This window comes from Brachycentrus maculatus, unplaced genomic scaffold (assembly GCF_059751285.1).
Source record: "Brachycentrus maculatus isolate JH-2025_06_01 unplaced genomic scaffold, ASM5975128v1 h1tg000334l, whole genome shotgun sequence".
NCBI classification, from domain to species: Eukaryota; Metazoa; Arthropoda; class Insecta; order Trichoptera; family Brachycentridae; genus Brachycentrus; species Brachycentrus maculatus.
This window is the reverse complement of record NW_028281083.1, coordinates 435,792-451,168: the sequence shown is the minus strand read 5'-3', so window position 1 is coordinate 451,168 and position 15,377 is coordinate 435,792. Positions and strand designations below refer to the sequence as shown.

The following is a 15,377-nucleotide window of genomic DNA, read 5'->3' as shown; positions in this document are numbered from 1 at the left end:
TGCACCAGAGAACATTTTTATATAAGGTCATCCCATAAATAGTGAGGTATTTATTAAGGTTATTTTTAATTAAACTTCAAATGTTAAATATTTTTACTAATATCTTTTTTTCATCAACGCCGGAGGGACCCGATACGGCACCGGAAGAAGAAAAATAAGAGTAAAATTTTGCACTAATATAACGTTTATTTATATGGTAACTATTAAAACAATAATTACACACAATACGCATTACAGTGCATTTCATTGTATGTGAAAATACCGCATTTTCTTATAGAATGACCCAATAAATCAGAAAACGTTTAAATGCAATATTGAAAATAACACTAAACATGGCATAACGTCCAATAAAGAGAAACCATAATGATGTTAAATTATATCGTATTTATTTTCCTGATACTTAAGACCTCTTTAAAAACCCTTGGGTCAGAATTAGAGGCCGAGTAAAATATCAACATCTACTACTAAGTATGAGTACCTACCTCGAGTACTTCTCAAGCATTACGCACTAGAACATCTCCACAAATACCAACCGCCTAATTGATTTTCTAGGGAGAGCTACCATGAAGCGGAAAGGTTTCGAAAGATCAGAAGAGTTAAAATGATTTAGATCGTCATGCGAACGTACTAAAATAAGTAGATTATATCATTGAAACATTTACACAATTTTCTTAAAGGTGAAATTAAATCGGCCCACATATTGCGTCTACACAGGCGGGCACACACTTCAAGGCATGAATAAAATAATAGACCTAAACCTAGATCCATACATACATCGTAATGCAGTAACACAATACGAAAACCGCGTCGCAATAAGAAATCGCTGTAATGCTTAAGGTATGGTTTTAAATAATAAATAATCCACTTCCAAGTTGATACTGTAATTTTATTATATACACGTACGTGTTTTTAGCCCACGTTGCTAAGACGTCAATAATTATAATAATATTATTTTTTAACATCTCATCAAAGATGAAGAAGAATATAGAAGTCTGGGCATTTACGGGGCTGACGACCGTCATATGCTGGTTTAAGTTATCACTTTACACACGTGTAACATTCACCAATTCTACCCATTATTGACAACCATACTACTCAAATTCTAGGAAGTTCTATATATATGAACCAATTAAGAAACCTTGTTCTTGAATCACTAAAACTTCACTAGAGACAGCTATTGGTGAGATGAAAAGAAGATTTTTACTGAGAAGAAACTCTTATATTAGTATGTGAGGTCCGAATCCTGGATTATAATCACATACATGAAAAACGCCAGAAAATATCATTGTCTTTTTTTTATTGGTTGAAAACTAATTATAATAATGTTAAAGTACCTAAACATTATTAGAAGAGGTTTAAGCACAATAAAAAAATGTTATTCAAGAAAACGAAAAATTCATCAAAATAAAAAATAGCTCGTATGATCATATTCAAATTAAAAACTCAATTCGTTCATAAGTTTGTCCGAGTGCATTTTGAACGCAATTATTGCGAATTATCAAAACTGGTTATGAAATCCCAATGTCACGTCATATATTTATATTTAATTGACATATTACGTTATGAACATGATTTCTACGAATACATTTAATAAGTTTATACAACTTATTTAGAGGATAATATTTAAATTAAAAGTTATCAACAGGGGTGATACGCCCCCCCCCCCCCCGCTCAGTAGGCGCTGGAGAGTTCTTCTAGGGAGGTCTAGAGGCCCTAGGAGACAGAAGGGATGGGTAGAAAAAAATAGTTTATTTCTCCCTATCTCTATGAGAGCATATTCTGGCAATTTTCATCTCCCGTCGACGAGAAATTTTGGCAAAGGGGCGATAGACCAAAAAAGGTTGGAAACCTGCGATGAAAATAAACGGTATAGTATTTACTCACACGAAAAACCAACGCGGTATTAATACTGTTAAAGTAAGTATAAAAATCTATCATTGGAGACTGGGAACTTTTAGTGCGAGTATATTCGGGATCGGCAGAAAGGAATACTTTTCAAATAGTGAAGAGTAAATATTTGATCCGGTATGGGCAGCGTTCGATCCATGATAGGTTCGGGTCGGAGTCAACATCCGACAAGTGAAAGATGTATTGACGGAGTAAATGGATATTGGACACGCGGATGGTGGGCTGACATGATACCAAAACTGGCGCCACATACCCACATGTATGCTCATACATAGAAGAGATCGGGTGACGTCACCGGGCCGACTACTAATATGTAATTATGTCGCAAAGGTGAGCTCTAGCTGGAACCTTCCCACACTCGAACACCACAATGCTCCGAAATTAGCTTTCGTATCAAAACGTTGAAAAACTCGCGTCCACGTCACGATCTTAAGTGTGATGGGGCATTTACATGGCATTATAACTGTCCGTGAAACATTACGTACAAATGTAACGTGGGTATGTAATTATTTTATTATACTTGGATACGTCACGTGAATACATAAGCAACAACTACTGAAAGCAAAAATACTTAAGTAAGCAAAAAAGGCATATTACCCAAATAGGTTTCAGCGAACCTAAAAACTACATATGTAGGTAGATACCATAAAAATCTAAACAAAGATGTACCCTTTTTGTTCAGAGGTCACGGATGACAATAAAATTTTCAGGCAAAATCTGATCTCACGCTTGAAGTAGACACGTTAAGTCGTCACATTAATCATTATTCATAATCCCTTACCCATTCACGTTTGTAAATAACCTTCCACTCTGAATGAATACCACTACATAATAATCAATAGCATAAGCACAATAGAATACACATATTGATCGATATAATATTCTATGAGTGTCGCGCATGAGATATGGGAATGGATAAGATACACAAAAACAGTTTGAACCTCCGAACTGGCCTCTCTGCTGACAGATCTTCAGGAATAAACTTAATTTGATTTTTAACCAAAAAGTAACGTACATGAAAGAAATTCTAATATTTAATAATCAATTACAAGAACATGAATATGGTAAGTAAGCACGAATATAATAAAAAAATATTGGATAAAGAAATTAATATTAAAACAAAACAAAAAACAAAAAATTCTAACCCTTATGCGCTCTCAGTAGTTCAAAGGGCACTGCGTCGTAAATAAAGTAGTGTTATATTTTTCATTAATTACATGATCAGTCTTATCTACCTGCCAGAACATTTTATCATTAGTGATGAATCTTCATATGTATTTATATTTATTTTGAGCCCCGGAAACGAGCTCGGACCTACGACACGGTAATCAAACGTGCCAACCATCTCATTACGGAAGCGAACACTTAAGTATACACGTATTCAACGAGTTCCATGAAAGTATAGTCAAAATGCTCAATTATGTAATAGTGACGTTAAATTGCAGTCAAGGCAATTTTATATAAAATGTACAGATACTAATTTAATAATCTCTCAACAAGATTTCTTCAAACGTGAGATGAAAGGATTGACTCCTTATATGAACGTTCGATGGAGACAGCCACATGTGTTACGTATTTTACGAAGAATTTCTGCGAAGTGGACAGAGAATTATGTGAAATGCCTAACATTCCCCATTCTAAGGCATTGCATAACGCTATTTCCAACTGGCGACGTTTATTTTTACACGATCCTCGTTTCGTGAATTGTATTTATATATAATATCAAAAATATATTTTACAAGGTAAAAATATGTATATAAATAGAACAGCTAACCTGAGCAAAATAATATAAATAACATTCCAAATAAAAAGGCGAAGCTAAGTATAAATAATAAATATATTTAAAAATTAGTAAGGATATAAATAATTAGGAAATTAACATATTAGCTTAATCATCTTAAATCATTAAATGTAATCAATAAGATTTATTTGTTTTCATCAATTGATTCGGGAGTCACTTTTTGGTGATCTATAATTCAATCATATCAAAATCTATCTTTTTTTTAGTTTTACTTAGTAAACATAGTAATTAAAATAGTGGTATTTACTAAGTAAAACTAAAATTAAAGATTCATTTCGTTAAAAAATAAATTTATTTAAAGCGTGAAATCGATAAAATATGAAATAAAAATAAAATCTTTATGACAAATTTTAATTACATTTGAATACGTAAAAAAAGGTGCGACAGAGATATTACGGAATTGAGGCCTTAGGTGTTATTGTGTCAGTATTTTCAGCAAGTATATTTGAAACATATACCAGTAAGTATATTTTCGTATTTCAGTAGGCAACTAGTTCTTTAGGCAACTAGAATCCGCTGAAATGCGAATGCTTAGATGGTCAGCGGGAGTGTCCCTTAGAGACAAAATAAAGAGTTCACGAATTCGTGGAAGCCTGAGCGTAACAGACATTAATAGGAAGGTAGAGAAAAGACAATTGAGATTGTATGGGCATATATGACGCAGAGAACCCAAACATGCAGTTAACAAGGCAATACAAATGGATCTTCCTCGAAAGTTATCTAGAGGAAGACCAAGAAATTGATTGGTGATGCAGAAAGATAACATGATTCGAAGGCATGGCCTAGGTGACGTAGTCCAGGACAGAGGGACCTATAACCTGAGGACGAGGAGAGCTGACCCCGGCAGTCTACAAGGACAATAAACTGGGATGTAGCCAGGAAGAAGAAGATATTTGAAACGTATATCGTACCGTATTTACGAGTATAAAATTCGAAAAATAGTGTTTCGTGTCAAGATCAAAATAAAATAACAACGAATTTGTAAATATGACATAAATAGTTGAGTGTAAAATACAGATTATAACACTTCGTTAGTGGAAACATAATAGCAACAATTTGGTATTATGAGATTTTCAACTAATATTAGTGTCATTTACAAGGCAAAACACGGAAAGTTAGCGGCATGTTTTACATTGGGATGCTGCCAAATACATTTTTTACGCTACGTCTTGGCAAAACAGCAAACAAAAAATAACTATAGCAACGGCAACAACTAAATTAACAATGTTTGGGTTCATCCTTACAATATAAATTACATGAAATGAAATAAAAATAAAAACTTCATTGATCACCAAATCGTATTAACAGCTGGAATATGCCATATCTTTAAGAGCGTTATAGTGTTGAAAAATAGTCAATCAAACGATCACGGAATTTTCTATAGATGGAAAAAATACGGTGAAAATTTTACGTACATTCCGTGTCATTCGTTCGTAATTATAATATTACACCTATTTACTATTTTGAAAGGTTTGACAAATTATTCGATCTACTTAAAAACAATGCAATAATTTATAATTAAGAAATATATATATATAGACTTCTATAATATAGAAATAAATAGATAGATATATTTTTGTAAAAAAAAACCTCATACGGATTATAAATTAAAAGCGAAGCGAGTTTCCAGTTAATGGCCAAAATTTGGCTTCAATGTATGCCAGTGGTCACCAACTTTTTTGAGAAGGCAAATGATACACAAATTATAAACAAATAATTGATTAGAATCCATTTAAAATAATTATTTATACGTGCTGATGTATATGGATTACAATGTAGGGATATCTAATTAATATTAACAGCTAATAAAAAAAGGAATAAAGTTTTAATAAAGGTCTCCGAATTATTAGCTTATTCATACGCAAATTTAGAGAGTCGGATGAAAATCTTTGCCGAGCCGGATTCGGCCCGCGTGCCGTATGTTAGTGATCACTGATCTATGCCATTAGAATATTTTTATCAGTATTAACTGTAGCTTGGTTAAATTTACATCATCCCAGAGAAGAATGTTACGAAATAAGAGAAGAGCGCACGAGACAGCGTAACAACTCAAAAAGTAACAAAAGAACAACGAACAGATTTTGTTTAAACGATATTTTTTCGATTCAAATTATTCAAACAGGAAATTGTTTACAAAAAAGAAATACAAAAATACATTGCCTGCATTAGGAAACGTATCTACTGGAGGCAGACGGTGAGTAAAAAAAGTAAAGGATTATCCTTTACATTTAAAAACATGTTTTGGTAATGAAAAAGGCGTGGATAACACTGTAATAAATTTATAGTGTAGGCGGAATTCCTAAAATAAGTTTTATAATCAATTTAGTCTTAAGAATTCTTGGAAGCTTTGTCACCAGCCGGCACTGAGAATGAAAACATTACATTTCAAGAGTAGGTTAACTACGAAATCATTTATTTGAATCGGGTCACGACCACGGGATCGAAGCCAGAAAAATAATCGATATGATTTTATTTATATACTTTCATTTTTAAAGAATGCGGAGGGATTTTAAAACGGACGATGGAAATTTTATTCGCGATATAACGATTGATAGTTAAAAATAATTATGTTGTTTTTTATATTCCGTTATTTACTCTAGTAGAATTTGAGAATTCAGGCGAAGCGTGCAAATTAAAAATGTAAAGAAATGAACTTGACAAAAAATTAGAATTTCATTTATATTCAAAAATATTTTAGTTCTAGAAGATTAAGGGCGTAAATTAAACAATATTTAACAGAAATAAATAAACCACGAAAGGCATAAAAAATAAAATAAAACACAAAATATAAAATAGAGATTATGTGATTGACTGACATCTTCCATTCCGTATCAAAAACAATAACACTACAATCTAGTATGTTAAATGAAACCTCAAAAAATGGATAAATGGATAAAGTGCTAAATTTAAAAAAAAAACCATTAACTGTGATATAACTTATGCTCACGGATATTCGTCACTTCCCAATTATGAGTGGGTAACAATATCCATCATCAAATACCAACGATCTACGGTGAAAATAACATGCGAAAATGATCATTTATCTCGATCTACAATAGTTAATTTTTCATTCGTATAACTTCATCTGCCCACACCAACCCACATTGACTCGCCTAGAACAAGCAAGGAAAAGAAGAGAAAATAGTTATTGTGTATAATTTTGGTACCCCTGATAATAATAATTTTATCATTATTAATTCAAAATCATTCATCAAGGGTGGAGGAGGTCACTGATGTAAAATTTAAATATTTTTTATCATGGTGCGGAATGCTTCGAAACACATTTCACAAACAGTGGTATTTACCAAGTAAAACTTAAATTAAAAATGGATAGATATTACCACAAAGTGACTTCCGAATCAAGTTATGTAATTTTATTTTCGTTTTAAATATTGACAAACTTAACACAAAACGTATACGAATAATAAACATAATTAAATTTTTGATCAATTATTTTGAGAAATAAAAATACTTTGGTTTTTGATCCACTCACATATTTATTAACGACCAACTAGTTTCGGTAACAACCTGTTGCCCTCTTCAGGGTTTAATTTATGACTCTAAATGAATTAAATTCAATCATCATAAATAATTAAAATGTCGTAAACTAAACCCTGAAGAGGGCAACAGTTGCCGAAACTAGTTGGTTGTTAATAAATATATGAGTGGATCAAAAAACAAAGTATTTTGATTTCTCAAAATAATATATCAATATGATCCGCAAAGTTAATGCTTTCAATATTCAAAACATAAAATTATTTGCAAATGATATATAAATACCTGAAATATCGATAGATTTAGTCTAAAACTATCTATGATTTGTCGCAATTTTACAATCTTTGGAGTTTACACATCTTAAATCGACGCCTCGATCAAGATATTGTGCAAGAACATAGATTATCAATAATAATTTGTCATTATTAATAACAATTGACGGCCAATAATTGTTGCTTTACTATTGCGTACCATTAATTATAATCACAACAACGCTGTGATGCTATGTTCAAATATTCCACAAAACTAAGAAAGATAATTCATAATATATCTTTTGTTAGATACATATTTATAAGATATGAGAAAGTGCAGGTGAGTTATTTCAAAAGCTTTTTAGCGACTTATTAAAAATGAAAAAAAAACACGTTCTTATTAAAGCGTGACTTTGGTGATAAAGCCATCATTTATTTATTCGTCAAACCCTATACATAAGTAAAACGTGTATTTTATTAATAAAGTACTTGAGAAAATGATATTGAAGCCCTTGAAATGTGGTATTGTCGGAGAAATAAATCAAATAAGTTGGGTAGAAAAGGTAACAAAGAAGTCGTACCAAGAGGGCGAGAAAACTCCGTACGAAGGAAAATAGAACTGGTCAAAATGAAATGACAGAAAAATGTGAACGTCGTTAGCAGTATCTAACCGTAACAAGCCTGTACGACCACGGGTATACGCCCCACATGCCCTACCCATTACTACTATTCTTCTTTCTTCTTCAACCCTTATCCGCAGTGCATAGGGCACTGCATCATATAAACGCAGTGTTATCTTGATCGTTAAAACATGAAAGAAAGGTGATCAGCCATCCTCTTCAGGTACCAGTCCAGGGTAATACTTTCTTCGTAATATTCTTCTTTACCCACCTTATATTCCTCCTAAATTAACTTTCGCATTTAACAGTAAAGTCCTTCACCCTGTGCTCTTTCACGTACGTCATCCGTGTCCCTTAACATCTTGACTTCGTACAATTAACGATAAAGTTACCATTATACCTCGTCGATCCGATTGGCTGTCCTATCCACCAATGAATGTCAGAGAATAACAAGAACTTTAAATGACGATATTAGAAATAAGCAACATCCGTTCCTACCATATTATAAATAAATAAAATACGAAAAAAAACTCCAGTAATATATCTTAGTTCTTCAAATTATTTGGCCGACATTTTTGTTTTTGTTTGAATAATACAAGTGGCGGTTCGCGTATTATAATAATGACTTGAGCGGGTGACTGTTGCCAAGACGGAAAGGAAAAGTTGAGGAAAACACCGCGACAGTTATTTTTGAAGCGAGATGAGTCAAGCCACATTCTCTCAGGTACAACAGCTCTCAGTCTTCGCCTGGACACCAGACATTACCACGCAACCCCTAGATGAACCGTACTAATGCCAGACGACAAAAGCAGTTCACTTGTAGACACGTGCAGCAATTATTTGTTACTGATTATCATATATCGCTCACTCCTTTCAAGAACGTCATAAATCAAAAATCGACAATTTTCAGTTGTGCATGTTTTCGGAATGCCTAGAAAATGTACTATATTCCAGCAAAAGAGGCATATTTTTGACTTAATATTTACCCGTTACATGGCAGAAAGTGTTGTTTTTGCATTTTGAAGAAAAGGTATTGTTCAATTATTTTTTTAAATAAAGTAAATATTTTTCAAATGGAGAAAAAACAGTCAGGTTTTACCTAAAAAGATCTGTTGCACAGTAAAAGTTCGATAAGTGGCTTGATATTTATTTTTAAAACATTGTATTATATTATTAAACTTTAAAAACGATATCCTGAAAAATCAAGTTTTTTTATTTATGACGTTCTTGAAAGGAGTGAGCGATATGTGAAATAAAATAACATAAGTCCAGATATAATCCTATTTAGATATAGATTTGGCGTTTATTTGTAATTTTAACTCCATGATTATTATTTTTTTAAATTAAACACTTGTAACAAACCACGTAATGAGTTTTATTTTTATCATACACGACTAGTTGTCGTGTATGTTAAAACTTAAAGTTGTTTTAATTTTCACCTGTAGATAAAAACATCTGTAAGATTTCGAAACTAGTCGTGTATAATAAAAATAAAACTCATTAAGTGGTTTATTACAAGTCTTTAATTTTTAAAAAAAATCAAAATGTCATTCCATAAACTTAATGCCGAATCAATAAATAATATCCATTTTAATTTATGTATTAAATATTAAAATCAAACATTGATTTTTTAGAGTCTACTTGTATGTTATTATTAAAAACAGATAAAAAAAATGTGACAACTGTTTTGCCTTGTTATGGCATTATCAAACCACTTGTTACTACTACAATGGTTTGATAATACCATAACAAGGCGAAACAATTGTCACAATTTTTATTTGTATGTGTTTTTAATAATAAAATACAATTTAGTTGACTCTAGAAAACCAGTGTTTGATTTTAATATTTAATATACAAATCCTATTTAGAGTTCGAATAAATGAATAGATGAATCTAGAGTGTAAGCACCAGATGAAATTTACTTAATATATTATGACAATCATACCACGTATTATTAACTAATAATGAAAAAGATAATCCACTATTATTATTTTATTCGTTCACAATAATAATACGCGTCATACACTGTTCTTCTTAATAACTACCTTACCATTGATTTTCTAATCGTTCATTAACGTTTTTCTTTATTTTTGCATATGTCTATAAACTTTTACTTGATCAGGTTTTTTCGATTTTCTTTGATTGTCAACTAGAAAACCACAATTGGTTCTATTCAGAAAGGTACAAATCATACAATTTCCATCGTATTATTGGTAGATAGGAAGGTGTACTTAAAAAACATACTAATAACAATAATAATAATACTCATAATACTGACTTCACAAAACATTTTTTAAAAAATTGAATTTTTCTATTAATGATATAACGACCTTCTGTATTTGTAAAACATACTTCGGATGTAATTAATTCTAATTTTTATCAATTTAACAAAACAAAAAACTATAATGCGATTCCTGAGATATTTTCTTGGATATAAAACTTGGGCAACTCAATACAAATGTACGGGACAAAATATGTTTTAATCATTCTCCTGAAAAAAAGCATTCGTGACGATTACACTTTACCTACTAGCCCCCTTACATATAGCAAATAAATATATGAATCTTAAATAAATTGCAAGTATGAACCCTGAATACACAAACTACATATCGTAGTGTTCATTACAAATTCGATCGAAAATCGATATCAAGTGATTTCCAAAAATTCTTATAAACCAGATTTTACATGTAACCAAGCGCGAAGATCTGCTGTTTAGTTTAAAGCCATTGAACTTAATTTAAAGCGACATCTATACGACGCTACACCAATTTATTAACGATATAGAAGGATATTAGCTAACTAGTTACGAAGTTCATAGCCAGAGCAAAATCTAGAAAAATAGCAGCGATTCGGTAGTAAGATTTTTCAATCCAAAAGCATGACGTACCTACTTGAAAAAAAAACAAACATTTTCCCCTTCATATACGTATCAGATATTTTGATAAGCATCTTATTTTTGTGTGCATATCAATAATTATTATTCTACTTCAAACCTTCATTCGAACCCAATAGCGCTTTAGGCACTGCGTCGTATGGAAGCGGTGTTATTTTGATCGTTAATTACACGCTTTTTACTTCGCTTCAGATCCAAAGTAATATTAAATAAATAACTTATATGGATTCCCGACGAATCGAACCCGTGACCCCCAGCAAACGCATTTACTATGGAGGGGGACAAAACCAGGACATAGTATTAAATTTTTATTAAAAATTCTCGATTACCAAAATTCTTTTGGACCGTATCCTTAGGCATGCGCTGCACAGAGAACTGTATCGGGTGAACGGTGTTCATTCTGCACTCCAGATTCTTGGATATACGCGCATATGACGTAAGTAGAGGAGCCGGAGTAATGAAATGAAGGAATAATAGTAGATACTATAGGGGTGAAAATGAGTATAGCAGCAACGGATAGGAGAGTCGGAATTACAAACCCGCACTCATACTAGCTTTTGTAATTTGTACAATGCTTATAAGTACTTATGTACGAGTCTCCTAAAATTAATTAAACTTATATTAAATCGAAATAAGTTTGAGAGCTTTGCCAAAAATATTTTGCAACTTTGCCTGATGATGGCCGACATTATCTAATAAACAATTTTTTTATATATCAAAAACCATATCTGACCTTCCCATACAGTATCTACCCTAATTTTAAGGGTATTTCGAACTGTTTCTGAGACGGTATGTATTCATTAATACATTATAAATCTACCATTTACTCTAAACACAGGTGACCCTGCACTTTCGTCTGGGGTCACATAATGAAAATGATGCCTTCAGGAGTGCCCTGACGACTCCATGTTGCAGAATAACTCGGTATTACGTCACCAAACGGAATTATTTTAGTGCCGGGTTATATGATGAAGTAAGGTGACTTCAGGAGTGGCCTGGCGACTCCATGTTGCAGAATAACCCGGTATTGCGTTACCAAACGAAATTACTTTCGTGCCGGGTTATATGATTATGGTGCCTCGGTCGGCCCGACACACCATAGACGTACCCACATGATGAAGTAAGGTGCCTTCAGGAGTGGCCTGGCGACTCCATGTTGCAGAATAACCCGGTATTACAATACTAAACGGAATTACTTTCGTGTCGGGTCACATGATGAAGTAAAATGCTTTCTGGAGTGGCCTGACGACTCCATGTTGCAGAATAACCCGGTATTATATTACTTAACGGGATTACTAAACAGTGGGCAGGTTGTTAGAGTAGGGTCGCCTACACTAAACTTATGCAACATTACAGAGTCGAACTTGGTTATTGTTATTCATTCATTGGTTATTCAATAAATTAGATGTAAGATCAAAATGTGTAGGAGCTTATTTTTTTATTGGTGATTGAAATCAGTTGACATATTTTTATCATTAATTCAATTGTGAAAAGTACTACTCCAAAACATCATACGTCTGAAAACAAATATTTTACGGGAAAAAAATTAAAAACTCCTCAACTTCTTACATGATCCTGCTTCCTAAATATTTTTTATTGTACATAAATTTGCAGTCATAAATTATTCAAAACTTTTAATTATGATTTCTCATATCGCTCACTCCTTTCAAGAACGTCATAAATCAAAAATCGTCAATTTTCAGTTGTGTATGTTTTCGGAATGCCCAGAAAACGTACTATATCCCAGCAAAAGCGGCATATTTTTAACTTAATATTTACCCGCTTCAGGGCAGAAAGTATTGTTTTCGCATTTTGAAGAAAAGGTATTGTTTAATATTTTTTTTGAATATACTAAATATTTTTCAAATGGAGAAAAAACCTTCAGATTTTAACTAAAAAGATCTGTTGCACAGTAAAAAGTTCAGTAAGTGGCTTGATATTTATTTTTAATACATTGTATTATATTTTTTAACTTTAAAAACGTCCTCCTGAAAAATCAAGTATTTTGATTTATGACGTTCTTGAAAGGAGTGAGCGATATATTATGTTGAATTTGTGCAGTGCTATTTGCCCACCAATTTCAAACACCTATGAACATTCCAAACCTCGACCATTCGCCCTAGCCTTTAGGAGAAAGATATTGCTTCACAGCAATAAGCCCGCCAATGTACATATCAATTGTATAAGTTTAAATAAATAAAGGTGTATATTCTTATGTAATCAAATACTCTCAGACTATGTAAACATATGTATGTATGTTTGTATAAATATACCCATTTCTCAAGATTTTTAAGAGGAAATGAAAAATAACCTTTATGTACCAAGTAACTTTAGAAGAATAACAAATTTTAATAACGAGAGCACTTATCGTTGCGATAATTATAGATATCCAAAACATATTTTTGATAAAACAAACTGGACTGATTTATGGTTAGTAAAATATTACATAATGTAGTATCTCTACGCATATTCAATATCCGGGTAAGAATTTATGAAAGTAGGTATATAGATAATTCGCGGGTCGGCGCCAAGGAGTTAGAAAAAATCTCCATGGTCAATTAATTACTTTTTAATTTGTTGCCGATTGGTATTTAAATATTTTATTCATTACTTTTCAGCATATGCTACTAAACTAATTAAAGAATTTAAAATACGACTTGAAAAGTCGATAACAAAAAATATCATATAATTTATATTTGAAGCACTAACTTTGTGATTTTCCATTTTACAATTAAAATGTAACTTTGTTTTAAAATCACTATAATCTTAATTTATAGTTTTTAAAAAATAACAGTTTGTCTCTGATAGAAATGAACGCTGCTTTACGTTTTTAATTAATTAAAGAAATAAAATATAACTGTATAATAAATTATCCCTTATCTTAATTAAAATAATCTAATAATTAATCTTATTTCTCACCTATTAAACCACGCCCATAAACGAATACGAACTTTAAATGTAAATTTATAAACTCTAACATGTTACTATCCATTTGATACACATAATTAAATATTACCCTATGGTATAATTCAGTGGCATGAAATAATGAATCAACACTTAGGTTAAATTAAAATCTTTATTTGGCTATAAAGTAGAGAAATTAAATGAGTCACAAATTGTGTTTTGATTTATATTAATAATAACAAGGCATTCGATTTGACATTGCAAATAAATGACACAGTAACGTTTAATTAAAAAAGAAAATTTGTAATATTAAAATACAAAAATGAAATCAACTAAGCGATTATTACGAAATTCACAAAACTAAACGAACTTGAAATATCACAGTATTAAAATATTTTTAAAATTTATGTAAACGAATGTTAATATTTTATTTTCTTAAATATTTTTTTTTAATATAAATATTTCAATATAAAAACCTGTCCTGTGTTATTTTCATAAAATAATTTATTACAACTCCGATGTTATTTATTACTCTGGCAACCGAACAACCAATGTATTAAAAAAAGGATTTTATATATAAAAATATTTTGTTTGAAACTGTGTTATTATATCGATGCAAGTGCCTGCCCAGAGCGGCGTATCCGCCTCTGTAATAAGGGATTGGCACAGAGTATGAACTCTAGAGGCCCACACACAATGCATAATTAATTGGATAACCTGTCGTCAAGAGTACACAGTTGTATGTGCACGTAGGTACGTAAAAGACTTCGTAGTCGAGGATAAAGTATATTAAATTGAGAAATAAAATATGGCAAATTTTCAGGAGAAGCGAAAATGTTTTATTTGTATTTTCAAAAGACCGTTTTATAGTTTTAATAAAAACTTTATTATGATGTATATGTATGAAAAATCGTGTAGTTTTGAGCACTCTAGTATTATTCTAACAAAATTAAGCTAACTTTCAAAGATAGTCTGTGATTCAGTTTTTTGTATGGTTTTGTAATTTTGTTTTTTTTACATACCTTATTTACTTTGTTTTAAATATTTGTTATTTTTTGTAGGTACCTTGTTAAATTATTAAATCTTAATTCCAAAATGAGTGATTGAAATCGGGAATAATATATGTATATGTTACTCTTATGTCCCTTACAGATTTACATTCATGAGAGTCTAAATTTCCTATCAACTTTACATAGTATTTTACAGCATAGTTACAAATTGAATACTGCGCTCATATTTGATACGAATTGCTGTCATTCATCACATGTATCATGAGATCCATTTTTAGGCAACTTAGAGCAAATCTGTTCAAATTTGGTAAATTTATTTCTTTATCCTTACATTAATTCATATTTCGGTAATGTTATTACAGCATATAAGTTTGATTCGATGAATTTGGATGAAAAAAGGCACGAATAATCGACGGTGTACGATAGGTTTAATCAAGGCATTCATTTGTATTTTACATAGATTTATAAAAGCTGCAAACAAAAACGGAATTATTT

General features: G+C 31.4%; 1 protein-coding gene across 2 annotated transcripts in view; it reads right to left on the bottom strand.

The window, feature by feature from the left end:
* The window catches only part of Pax (paxillin), a 73,424-nt gene that overhangs the window by 42,186 nt on the left and 15,861 nt on the right, over positions 1 to 15,377 (bottom strand). The window lies entirely within an intron of this gene.